Source organism: Eurosta solidaginis, chromosome 3 (genome assembly GCF_040869045.1).
Source record: "Eurosta solidaginis isolate ZX-2024a chromosome 3, ASM4086904v1, whole genome shotgun sequence".
NCBI lineage: Eukaryota > Metazoa > Arthropoda > Insecta > Diptera > Tephritidae > Eurosta > Eurosta solidaginis.
In genome coordinates, this window is record NC_090321.1 from 114,589,042 (window position 1) to 114,601,319 (window position 12,278).

At 41.9% G+C, this 12,278-nt stretch overlaps 1 protein-coding gene across 11 annotated transcripts in view; it reads left to right on the forward strand.

The window, feature by feature from the left end:
- Obsc (Obscurin) overlaps nucleotides 1-12,278 on the forward strand; it is a 2,548,720-nt gene that overhangs the window by 2,363,735 nt on the left and 172,707 nt on the right. The gene's annotated exons all lie outside the window — the stretch shown is intronic.

Consider the following 12,278-nt stretch of genomic DNA (forward strand, 5'->3'; position numbering starts at 1 on the left):
AGAAATTTGAAATCAGGGAACCGAATTTGCCACGTCGCCGGAAAATTTCAAAGCGAATTAACAGTAAAAATGATAACGACCATGTTTTCAACACTCCAAAAGAATATTATCGTAAAATCTACAGTGAAGTTTATGACCAAGTACTTTGTAGATTCGACACAGATTCAGCCAACCAAATTTTTTCTAACATTTGAACAATTTGCAGTCGGTGGCACAGTTGACGTAAAAAAAATCATCCTGTTTTATAAAAGTGATATTGACGAGTTGAGATTAGTCAGTGACAGAGATGTGGCATTGAATTTAATGAAACGTGCAAAAGTATTTCCAAAAGCATTGAAAGATTTTGCGCAATTTAAAAAAGAAAATAATTGGTTTAGAAGACTTGTTCCTGAATATTTAAGTTTTATTAATATTCCTGGTTCAACTTGCTCTAACAAGAGAAGTTTCTCTGTTTTACGTAGAGTAAAAAATTATTTGAAATCGACTATGGCGCAAGATCGACCTGAACCATGTCGCGATTCTACATTCGTACTCAAAGGAAACTGACGAGCTTGATCTTGAAATCCTCATGAATAAATGTATTTCTAAAAATTCGAAGCAAGCTGCAATATTCGCGCTTCAACAATGAGATTAGTTTAAATTGTAGTTTTACGAAAATTATTTTTTGTAACTTAAAGTGATGAATAAAGTTGGTTGAAAATAGTATAACGTTATAATTTTATAAGGATAACAGAAAAACTCTAAAGAAGGGGAAGTTTTCTGGTTCAAAAAATTACGCACCCGGATTTTTTATGTTTCGCCGTCCCTGATAAAAGCCATCTTTCACAAATTTAAACATTTTGAAAAGCTTTTTGAGAGAACTGTCAAATTCAATCACACTTTGTTGAATAACCTTTGGTCATAGCTTTCTCATGAAGCCAGCAAGAAATGTCCTCTCCGTCTTTCCCGTCACTTCTTATGCTTCTCCATCCCTTATTCCCAATCCCAGTTCCAGTTAGAGCACAAAACTTCCTGTCCAGTCCCTCTCCTAATCCCAGTCGGTCCCCGGAAACACAGTATCGTAAATACTAATGGCTACATGTATAATAAATTTCAGTCAAATCGAACCATGAATAGAATTTATTCGATTAGATTGGCCCCTGGTCAACTTCTCGGAAAAAGCCGCGTAAATAATTTCTGCAAAAAAATGCTATGCGTATGTCTGTTCACTGTGAACTGTGCGAGCAAACTTGCGCTGAGTGGGACATTATGCATCACATACGCCCATAGATAGCATTCGCTAGCTTTATTTAACTCCGGGAGTACATTTATAGGTATCTATTAGAGCGCTGCATGAATGTGTTCAAACGCCCTTATGAGTGGACTATATATTTTTCTTGTAGTGAAATACAAGTTGTCGCTTTCGTTTGAGTGCTATCATGTACGAACTCACACCGAATGGAATACCATCCGTGCAGTGTAGCATTTGTCTGAGATGCGGGTGTGTTTCAGACAATGTATTCGAACTGTATGATCAGTTGTATAAAACCTCTACACGAGTATTGCAATGAAAACAGTTGTAGCAAAATATTTGAAAATCCTAATTTGAAAGTAGGCAGAAAGACGTTACAGTAGTGACTACATTCTTTTTACATTCCAATTAGCAAACATTAAAAAACGAATAAAACATGTATGTAAAGGCACTTTTTAATAACATAAAGTGCAAACGTAACAAACTTAAATAATTCATTTAGTGTAAAAACATAAACCATAAATTCAATTGGTATAAAACACCAAGCATATCATTACAAAAATCTTTGTTGCATTTAAGGGCTTAGTGCAAATAAAATACATATGTACATATAAATAATAACTTCATATATAAAAGTAAAAATCAAACATGTATTTTAATCTGACCGACTGTTAATAAGATTGGAGTGAAGAAACAGTATCTTGTTAAAATTGGTTGGCCTGGAGCCAATAACACTCATTTTTTCGGAAAGTAAGTTTATAGCTGAAGGGAATGTCCTTTCGCACAGTGCGCTACTTGCAGGAGTAGCCAGTACCTGATAACCAGCGTTGCCATATTTTTTTTCCAAGTCGTCAGACGCCGCCCAAAAAATCGTCAAAAATTGTTATATCTATGAGTTAGGACGAAGTTGGGTTATTACCAGGCGACGTACGATTGTATTCGCCGGAAACCAAAATGAAATCGGCGGATTTCATTCAACAATTCCATTCCATTTAAAAGCGCTTTACTGAAAATTGCTTTGATTGTTATTTTTTGTTGCTACATATAACATACAAACTCGTTTTTAATTCATTTCTTTTTATTTTATAAATAACAAAAACGCCTTAAAATATAAGTTTTGTATTACATACAAAAGGTACTTGTTTTCAGTCATTTTAACAATTATATTCCTTTTGTTTTCTTTTAGTTCGAATCGAACCTCGCATAAACGCAAAACCATATGCAAAGAATCAATTTTTTTCCAGCAACTTCTTTCGGATCAATGAAACTTAAGTTTTATGGAACAACATTGTTAAAATCAAAAAGCTTTATTATTTGATTACACAGTTCAATATAAAAAATAATACAATCTTGTTTAAATTTGGCTTTTTCTTGCTCGGAAATAGAGAGAAAAGAGGCGATAAGCTTATTCAACGCATAAACTTCTATATAAATTTGATCACTTTGCAATATATTTGAAATGTTTTTATAATCTATAATTTCTACGTTGTCTAATGTAATACATTCCGGCTTTAGAAAATTATAAAATACATATACTTAAATAATACTTAAATAAAGTCTTTCCGAATACATGTTATGTACTTGAAGCCCCTCACTCTGGAAAATTTTATTAACTTTATTAATATTTTGAAGGATATACTTCAGGAAGGAGAGATAAATTTCATTCATATCATCCAAGTTATCAATAACGGTTTTTGCACTGCCTATTTTCAACATTAACAGCGAAGTTAAAAAATATTTTTAATGGCTCATAAAGTTCTAATACGCTGTATACTACTGCCTCTAAGGATAGCCAGTGAGTTTGCATGGACGCAGCTTCTTTTTTGGCTGCAATTCCAATAGCGCAATTATATTTTTCAACTGAGTAGCAACTTCTCTGAAAACTATTGGAAACGTAATTATACATACTGCGCACCAATATTTCTACACAGCTGGGTAGCTTTAAGCAGGCATACGAAGAGCAAAGCGCCAAAGAATAACATATACATTTAAAAGTAATTAAGTTAGGAATTTCTTTTTCAAAAATTCGGGCGAGCGAATGCTTCGAGCCCGTCATGTTATTGGCTCTGTCTGCAGCAAAAGCTATCATATTTTTAGTATAAGGTATACAATGTTCAATAAAGCTTGTATCTCAATTTTAAATATATGTTGGTGTTTGGATATTTAAAATAAATCTTACATAGAAGGCAGGCTTAAATCGTCATTTTTCATTGTAAAATCGTCCAAGCGTCATCCTAGTTGAAGATCGTCAAAATGACGACGGCGTCGTCAATCTGTAAACGCTGCTGATAACTTACTTAAATATAAGTGGGAATTGGGCCTTGTGCTCATCCCACCACTGCAAAATGTCGAAACCATCGTAATATGACACGTTAGTATTTTCGTATTGTTGGTGTTAATTCAATATATTGGCTTCAGGCTGCCTCATTATGTGTGGAGCTAGAAGGAAAGCTTGCAGGAGTTCGGCTTAGCGAGATGTGCATGCTGGGTTTAAAGAATCGTTTTGAATTTCACTATTATAAATGAGCATTTCCAACAATTTTTTTATTTCATTTTTAATTCATTCTTTTTCATTTACTGAAAATTGTATGAGCTTATTAGTTGGTGGATAAAGGAATAAGGCAATTTTGTTGAATATTGATAAATTACTTTCCACCACCATTTCTAATTTAATGGGCAGTTCTGCCTGAAAACCTTTAATTATTTCCAAATCTCTCTCATTCTGTGAACAGGCATTTTTGAAATGCAAAAGGTGAACTGTAGTCAAATGAAGTGTTACATAAGACGACCCTTCCAACATTTCTGAAATTTCTGTGGAAATTTTAATTATGTTTGCTAGTTCATTCACAATACTTAAATTTATATTATTATATAATTTAATGAATCTTAGGTTAGGTTAGGTTAGAGTGGCTGCCTCCGCCGTCCGAGCGGAGACTCACGTAGGCCGTTTTGGCCCGTTGTGCTACCACGCGGGGGGACCCTATTTCCTGTTACCCTACTTTCGAAGAAGAAGAAAGTTTAGACCCCAGTGAGGCTAAACCAGCGCGTTTGCCTAATGAAACGCAAAATGTCGTTTGGGTTTTTAGATTCAAGCTCCGCAAGGCACCCAAAAGAGTGTCTGTGGAGGCATTGGTACCGGGTTTTTGACTGTGCGGGATAGTGGCACAGATAGTGCTCAACGTTTTCTATCTCCTCCTCGTCTCTACAGCTGCGGAAGAAGTCATTTGTCTGCAGGCCCATATAGGCACCGTGAGTGCCCATGAGACAGTGACCTGTAAGAAGGCCCACTAGTGGGCTTATATAGGTAAGGTTTAACAATATCACCGATCGCGATCTCTTTTCATCCAGCTTAGGCCAGATTTGCTTGGATATACTACATGTAGGTTCCTTCGCCCATCTGGCGTTTGCCTAATCCGTGAAAAGAGATCGCAGGTACTATTTGCAAGTGTTTAGAGGAGGGCTAGCCCAACCAGCGGAGGTTATTGTTTGCTAGTTGGTGCCTTCCCTAGCTAGCTCATCCGCGGCGCAGTTTCCTGAGATGTCACAGTGGCCAGGAACCCATATTATGCTAAGGTTGCAATTTTCAGCTAGTATGTTGGGGGTTTCTCTGCACTTCAATGCCACTAGTGACGAGGGGTTACTGCATTGCAGGGATTTTATGACAGCTTTGCTGTCAGAGAAAATTGAAATAGAATTGGTCACCTGCAGGTTAGCAATATAGAGGGCTGCTTCCGAGATAGCTATGAGTTCAGCCTGAAAAACACTGCAGTGATTGGGTAAGCGAAAGCTCTCGCTTAGATTGAGCTTCTCCGAGAATATTCCGCTGCCGACTCTGTTGTTTAGTTTAGAGCCATCTGTAACAACGGAGATTTCGTGTGATCCCGGCTCCACGCCGTTTGCCCACTCGTTCCTCTCTGGGATTCTTGTGAGAAATTTGTTGTCCCAGCAAGGGGACGATGTTTTATGGTCCAATTTCAAGAAGGTTTCGGGGACTTCCTTCAGGATCCGGGTGTGACCAAACCTGCAGTCCCTCCATAGTTCGATAGCGTTGAGTCTTGCCGCGTTGCAGGAGGCACAGTATCTACCATATAGATCAGGTGGGAGAAGGAATAATATGGTTTCAAGAGCTTTGGTGGGAGTGGAGGGAACGGCACCGCTGGTGAGCATTGCCGCCATCCTCTGCACTCTCGTTACTTTGCTCTTGTTAGATTCGATATCGAGTGCCGTCCACCATACGGTGACGGTGTAGAAGAGTACGGGTCTCACCACTGCCGTATAGATCCAATAAACTATGCGTGGCTGGAGACCCCACCTTTTTCCGATTGCCGACAAGCGTAGATAGCCATTGTGGCTTTCCTGGATCGTTCCTCCATATTTCGCTTCCAGTCAAGCTTCCTGTCTAGAATAACTCCGAGATATTTAACCTCGGTAGAGAGTTTGATTTCCCTCCCGTTTAGGGACGGGAGGGTAAATTCCGGTATACTGCGTTTGCGGGTAAAAAGCACCATCTCAGTTTTTTCACTGCTGATGCTGAGTCCGCATTCCATAGACCAAGTGTTTGTTAGATTAGGAGCATTTTGCAAGAGTTCGCCAAGCACCGGAAGGTGTTTGCCGGTAACTTTCAAGGCTATGTCGTCGGCATATGACTTGGCATCCGGTGTACTGTAGTATAGATAACAGAGCGTTCACCGTCAGGTTCCATAGTAGAGGAGAAAGAACGCCCCCCTGGGGGGTTCCTCTGTTGGTATACCTTACTAACGATGAGCTGCCCACCTCAGAGATAATGATTCTCTTGTTTAGAAGGAGCTCGACGAATTTCACAAGAGGCTCTTCCACCCCTAGTGAACGTAGAGATTTTGTGACCGCTGCTGGGAGAACGTTGTTGAAGGCTCCTTCTATGTCGAGAAAGATACACAGCGTTAATTCTTTAAAGGCAAAACCCTTTTCTATGTTAGTAGTGATAGCATGTAGAGCTGTCTCTACGGATTTGTCCTTAGAGTAGGCGTGTTGGTTGTTGGAGATTAGTGCCTTATTTGCCGATCGTCTAACATAGGCGTCCAGCAATCGTTCTAGAACTTTTAGGAGGAAGGAGGTCAGACTTATTGGTCTGAAATCCTTTGGACTGTTGCCCGATATCCTGCCTCCTTTGGTTATGAAGTCTACCTTTGCCTTGGTCCATTCCGTGGGGATATAGACCAGGTTGAGGCAAGCCTTGTAGATTTTAGCTAGCAGCGGGCTTATAAGATCGCTTGCAGCTTGCAATTCAGAGGGAAATATTCCATCCGTTCCCGGAGAGTTGAAGGGTTTAAAGGACTTGATTGCCCAGATAACTCCTTTTTCGCTTAGAATGTGGTCCAGGGGTTGAAACGGCCCTGGGTTAAATTGCGTGTTTAAGATGTATGGTTGAGATCTGTAGCCTGGAAAGTGAGCGCTGATCAGGGTTTCCAGAATTTCGGTACTAGAAGTGGCCCATTCTCCGCTCGTTGTGCGAATGCAGCTTGGAGGTATGGGGTTTTTGGAGAGGACCTTTCGTAGGCGATCGGCCTCTGAGACTTCTTCGATGTCATTGGTGAAGTTCTTCCAGGAGTCCCTTTTGGCCTTCTGGATTAACTTCTTAAAAGATTTTAAGGCGTCCCTATAATGGGACCAGATTCCAGTGCGCTTAGCCTCGTTAAAGAGTTTTCTGCTGTTTTTCCTCTGCTCGGAGATTTCTTGGTTCCACCAATAGGGTATCTTTTTACCCCTTACCTTAATCTCCGGGCAGGCTAATGTGAAGGCAGCGTTACAAGATTTGCTGATAAGATCTACTGCTTCTTCTATTTTTGACGATGAGTCTAGCTCACCGAGAGAAGCAAATGTTGTGTCTAAAGGAGGCGCTTCATCAGTTGTTAGCGGTAGGCTCGGCCTACCGTGAGAAGCGTTCTTTAGGAGAGTAGAGGATAGGACTTTTTATAAAGGTTCCAGTCCGTACGTCTCCTATTCCTGTAAGCCACCCTTGGCGGTGTACGCCAGAGCAGAGTGAAAATGATATACATATGATCAGAGTAGGAGTTTTCGTTGGAAACGCTCCAATTTTTGACAAGGTCAGAGAAGCCCCAGAAACTAGAGTAACATCTAGAACCTCCTTCCTGTTTGAGGTGATGATAGTTGGTTTGTCTCCAGAGTTGCATATACTTAGATTGTTACTTATAATAGAATCAAAAAGAGACTCACCCCTATTGTTAACATCGGTAGAGCCCCAAGCAGTGTGATGTGCATCGGCATCGGCCCCAATTATTATCGGGAACCCTTTACTGTGGGCCTCCCGTACCGCTTTGCAGAGCCGGGCCTGCACAGAAGTTGGGCGATCGTGCGAAAGATATGCGGACATCAGCCAGATTGTTTGACCCTGTAGCTCGAGGCTAATACAGGTAAAGTCCTCGTCGCTAAAAAGAGATAGTAAAATAAATACTGGATTTTTCTTTACTAGAATACAAGATCTGATTCTTCCTGTCACGGGCGGTGTCACCAGCCGGTAGTCCTTAGAAAAGATTCCGCAGACCTTGCTGCCAACGACCCAAGGCTCCTGGACTAGAACGACGTCCTCATACGTTTTGCTGAGGCGTAAGATTAGGGCAACCGAGGCTGCCTTAGAGTAGTGCAGGTTTATCTGCAGTACCTGCGCGCCCGTTACGGTTCGTTTGCGGCATCAACGTCCATCCTCTGCTGATCCGCATCGTCGGATGCCTCCTCTACGATAGTATCGTCGAATTCGGCATCCGACGGGTCGGATTCTAGCAGAAGCTGCTCGTCCATGCCCGTAAAGGACTGGCCCGCAAACAGAGATACCGAGAGTGTATCGCTCTCGGCATCCGGAGTGCTGCGTGCCAGTTCGATATCGGCCCCATGTCCACTCAAGGTGTGGCATGGGTCTGTGAGATTCGTTGTGGGTTTGCCGGTTCGCTCGAGGCAGTATCCCCAATCACCAGAACCTCCGGCGCGGTGGCGGTCCCTTCCCCAGTGCCATGGGCAGCAGATCCACTCGGGGTGTTTCTGTTTGACCCCTCGCCCTGAGGTACAGGCTCACCCTCGTCCGGTGTTTACTCCTTCGTACCATCCCTTCGAATTTTCAACGTGATGGAGTAGAAGCCGTAGCTTAATACTCCACCACATTCGTCAAGCCAAGGGAGAGAAGCCTCGTTTATGATGAAGCCAACACAACGCTGCTTCGCTCTTGTCTCGCCGACCCGGACTATGCTCCAATCGCTCGAAGGTAGCCCCTTATTCGACTCCGCGATGGTGTACAGGATCTCGCCAGGGTCCGCTATGCCGTGGGGAATCCAGGCCCAAGCTCTCGGTCTGTTCGGAATTTCTTCCACACCGACCGCATCCAACCTGGCCCCAGGCCACAGCTATCCTAGCGAAGCTGTGGCGAGTTTTTAGAGCTTCCACGAGCGTTCTTCGGCGCAGTAAACAAGCTTGACCCTACCCTGGTACCAGCCGGCATCACGGATAGTGGGAGCCGGCCCCGGATACTTGGTCATGATGTCCTTAAAGATCTTGACAAGGCCGTTAAGGACATCGTTCCAGTTATCCGGGGTAATGTTCCCATCCGGGTGACCGCGATTCTAAACCGCCAGCGTAAAGTTGGCCTTAGCCGCCTCGCTGAAGGTTTTGGTCATGGCAGGGGGAGTAGAGGTCGAAGGACGGTGCCTTTTGGGATCGCTCGAGGCATTTCCCATAGACCTTTGTCTCTTTATGGCCGGCATCTTCGGGTCAGAAGGTAGTTTGGCGGCAGAAGAAGAAGAGGGGGGGGGTTGTTGTTGCTGCTCTTCTTGGCAGCAATAATTTTCCTGGCCCAGGCCAGAGAGATTTTTTGCTCTGCCGTCAACTTGTCGCTGGGAGAGTTGCCAAGTTTCTCAACGATTTTGACGGCATTGCGAATGTTCCGCTGGTTGCGGACCGAAATCGGGGTTCGCTTATTTGCCTTGGAACCCTCAAGGGGTTCAGCCGGCTTGCGAGGTAGCTTTGCAGCGGTGGAGGCAGTACTTTTGTCCGTGGAGGATTTAGTGCTGTTACCAGCCATTTGCTGACAAGAGGTGCCCGGTACGGGCGTAGGACGGGCCTCCTGTGCTTGCTCAGTCGGACGTTGCGTTCCCTCTTTAGGGCTAGCTTTGCCGGCTGCTGCGGAATTGGACTTGCCATCAAGGGGTTTAGTTCTTCCGCTAGCTTGCACAGGTGGCCGAAGATTTTGTTGCCGTGAAGGCCTGGCCGGCGCCGTCTGTGCGGTTTCCCACGAATCGTGGACTTTTTTAATGCCTAGTGCAAGGGCGGCATCTTTACCCGTGCAGGGATCCGAGGCCAGGTTTTTGTTGTTCATGTCACATCTGGTTCGTCAGCTGCCTACTAAGGTGAGACCGTTCGGCAGCCTGAAAGTTAAGGGATAGGGGAAACAATGCGGTCGACTGCGGTAGAGCCCCATACCGCAGCAAGTCGCCGTTACTCCCGGCGTTGGACCGGTATCCGGGAGGCTCCGTAAGAATACAGTCGGATGCCCCTGACTGCAAATCATCCAATGGGCACGGAATCGCATAACACCCTGGATTATGGGTGGACCACCTTTTCAACTGGGCGTGGTCCGGTTCCCACCTTGAGGCCACGTTTAAAAACCATTTCCATATGCCTGAGCTATTAAGGAGCTGGGCACAAATGGAAATGATTCCTAAACTTAGCTAGCACTCCCCTGGAAGGGGAAACTGTTGTGCATATTACCAGCCGGCACCCTCTGGGAGGGCTCAGCCCAAGGATTTGTGCCAGCCTAAATGAATCTTATTTTTTTTCTGTCAAAATATTGGTAATTTCAATCCATTTTTTTGCTACCGAATCCAGTAAATAGTAAATTGTGTTCCAGCGTGTGGGAGAAAAGCTCTAAAGAGATATTCAGGATAGAATCACAACAATTTTTTTTTTTTTTGAAATATTTCACTAGTCCTGTGCATTTACTACATATTTCTGATACTTGCGGCTGCTCATTAATTGATTTCTCAATAGTATTGTGCAACAAATGGTTGAAACAATTTATGTCATTATTTCGTCGAAACGCTGCTAACATATTTGTTCCCCTGTCTGTAACAACAATTACACGCTCGCTCAGTTCGAAATCAAAAATGTTCAGCAATTCGCTTATTTTATTTCTTATGTTCACATCTGGAAATTATATTTCTTACACTCTCTTCTGAGTAACTTTCTAAAAGAATATTGTATTTAGAAAAAAAAACACTTACATGTGCAAGGTTCACCCTTCATCGATTTTACGCCTAGCATCTTATTTTGTCCTTCTCTTACGTAGTGCATCGTTCAGCAAACAAATGAAGTGTGATAGTAGTCATCAGTCCAAATGTCTGACGTGAGATCATATCCAATATCTTTTATGTTTTTTTATTTCCGCCTTAAGGTTTTCAAACTGTATTTTATATAAACGAGTGATATTTCTCGAAATCGTCGTCGGATGAGGTAGTAACGTTTCCAAATTAACACTCGCACCAAATTTCGCACCTACCTCTATTAAAAACTCCGCGAAATTATTTAAACCGACGTCCTCAACTATTCCGAAAGGTCGGCAATTTTGCACACTCCATTCGGTAAGTTACTCTATACACTTTTTTTTTGTTTCCACATAAGTTTCAATTTTTTCTTCCGGAGTCGAGCCACACCTTTTTGAACTTATATAGCATTTGTGCTTTACTAAATTTGAGGTGCTATTATTTTTAAACGGTTTTATTTAGCTGAACTTGACAGGCTGGTTGGTTGGATGGCTGGTTGGCTGGCTGGCAGGAATTTTGTAAATTAAATTTAAGTAACTTCCCGATAATCTACAAGCTTGAAACTTGGAATGTAGTTCAGAACCCGATAACAATGCAATAATAAGAAAAACTCGCCGCTAGGTGGCGCAAGGATCGAGATATTCACAAAAATCGTATTTGTGATCCGATTTGGCTCATATTTGGAACACATAATACATACATGAATAGAAAGCGACATATGAAAAAAAATAGACGATAGGTGGCCAAGGATCGAGATATTCACAAAAATAGTATTTGTGGCCTGATTTGGCTCATATTTGGAACACATAATACATACAAGAATAGAAAGCGGCCTATAGAAAAGATCGCCGCTAGGTGGCGCAAGGATCGAGATATTCACAAAAATCGTATTTGCGGTCCGATTTGGCTCATATTTGGAACACATAATACATACAAAATAGAAAGCGACCTATGAAAAAATCGCCTCTAGGTGGCGCAAAGATCGAGATACTCAAAAAAAATCGTATTTGTGGTCCGATTTGGTTCATATTTGGAACACATAATACATACATAAATAGAAAGCGACCTATGATGTCCGATTTGGCTCATATTTGGAACAAATATTACATACAGTCCGGTAGAAGTGACATCAAAATAGATTGGAGTTGGAGGAGGGACAAGCATACGTGGCGCAGAGCCGAGTAAAGTCTTTGGAAGGATTATGTATTGAGGACTTAGATTGTAACAAATTGTCAGGAAAGAGTCCTTGTAATAATGAGTCACTAAATGAACTAAATAGAATAAGAAATAATAGGCAATTAAATAAAGACTAAAAACTTGAAAATAAAATAAATAAATAAAAAAAATTTTAAGTTAAACGGTTTTATTGAAAACAATACTTGCATGAAGCAATAATAATACTAAAAGCTAGAAAATAATTAGGTAGGTCCTAGGTACTAGTCATCCTCATGAATCTGGGGCGTTGATCAGACAATTACTAACGATCATATCGCTAAACTGTTGGATAAATAACTCCAATATTCAAAAATGCAAAATGGTCTTTAATAGACTACTTTCACAATAACACTTATACTTCGCAACTGATAGCGTGCTTAAATCAAACTGATTGCTCATGCTTCAGCTTGTGCTGCTTTTATACTCTTTGTTTTCCTCGTTCGCATACTTCTAGGCGTTTCTCCTTCTAGAATTTACTAGTTCGCTCAAGATTGCATACTTTTGTGAGTATCTCAGAAATATGCATGTGT